We start from the raw sequence: 1,275 nt of genomic DNA on the forward strand, positions 1-1,275 counted from the left end.
ACAACATCCTACACCACGCGTGCGTGTGTCTGTGTGCGCGTTTCTTTGCTGACATTTGCCAGAGACATGGCGTGTTCAGCTAGCAGAACGGGACTCCCACACCACAGGATTTCGGGCTCGAGAGGCGCACACCTGCTCTGGTGCTTGAATCGGACCACTGAGAAACACAGGACCTCTCGGACTCACGCGAGAGCGTTACAAGGACAAAGAGACCGGCGTGGCCAAGGAAGAAAACACCGGGAGCTGCGCCAAAACCCACTCTGACTCGCCGTGTGCATGTCCGTCTTGTCACCAGCGACAGAAACGAGAGGAAACCCTGAAATAGCCTGAACACCAGCCTCTCTCTATACTGGGACGGCCCGGGGACTCCCACTACGGACGCGAGTCACCAAATCGGTCGTACGGGCCCACTGAGCGCACGACACAGGGGAATCTCATTGCAAACACTGCGTGTGCATACGTTGCTCACAAAGCTCAATGGGGTCACAGGCCCTGACCCGCTCAGAGGCACCTGTGTGACAAGACAACAAATGAAACTCGCTGGAATGTTTCTGCTGTCTTGTCGGACGGACCCACTGAGTGCACAACACAGTGGAATCTGACAAACACTGCTTGTGCATTAGCCCCAGTAAACAACTCAGTGGGGTCACAGGCCCTGACCCGTTCAGAGGCACCTGTGTGACAAGACAACAAATGAAACTCGCTGGAATGTTTCTGCTGTCTTGTCATTTTAGACGGGCCCACTGAGTGCACTAGCCCCAGTAAACAACTCAGTGGGGTCACAGGCCCTGACCCGTTCAGAGGCACCTGTGTGACAAGACAACAAATGAAACTTTAAAGACGCTGGCATGTACATCTTGTTTCTGCTGTCTTGGACTGGCCCACTGAGTGCACAACACAGGGGAACTTGGTGCAAACATTGCGTGTGCATAGGCTCAGTGGGGTCACAGGCCCTGACCGGTTCAGAGGCACCTGTGTGACAGACAGCAAATGAAACTTAGACGCTCGAATTATTTATATGTTTCTGCTGTCTGTCTACGATTTCAGATTCACACTTAGAGTTTTTTTGTCATTAAGTCATAAAAGCCACAAAACCAATTTAATATGACTTTCCAATACTCTTTGAAAGGTCTCTATATTGATAAAATGAGCCTTTTAGCAAAGTAACACTTTTCGGGCCTTTTCAAAGTGCTCCCGCTGAGTGAATTTTGTTCTGAAAATCGTGTTCCCGAAAATCTCCGGGCACCCCGCCAACCCCCCCTGCCAGAAATGACA

Source organism: Somniosus microcephalus, chromosome 15 (assembly GCF_052327205.1).
Source record: "Somniosus microcephalus isolate GS21.2 chromosome 15, FLI_Smic_1.0, whole genome shotgun sequence".
NCBI lineage: Eukaryota > Metazoa > Chordata > Chondrichthyes > Squaliformes > Somniosidae > Somniosus > Somniosus microcephalus.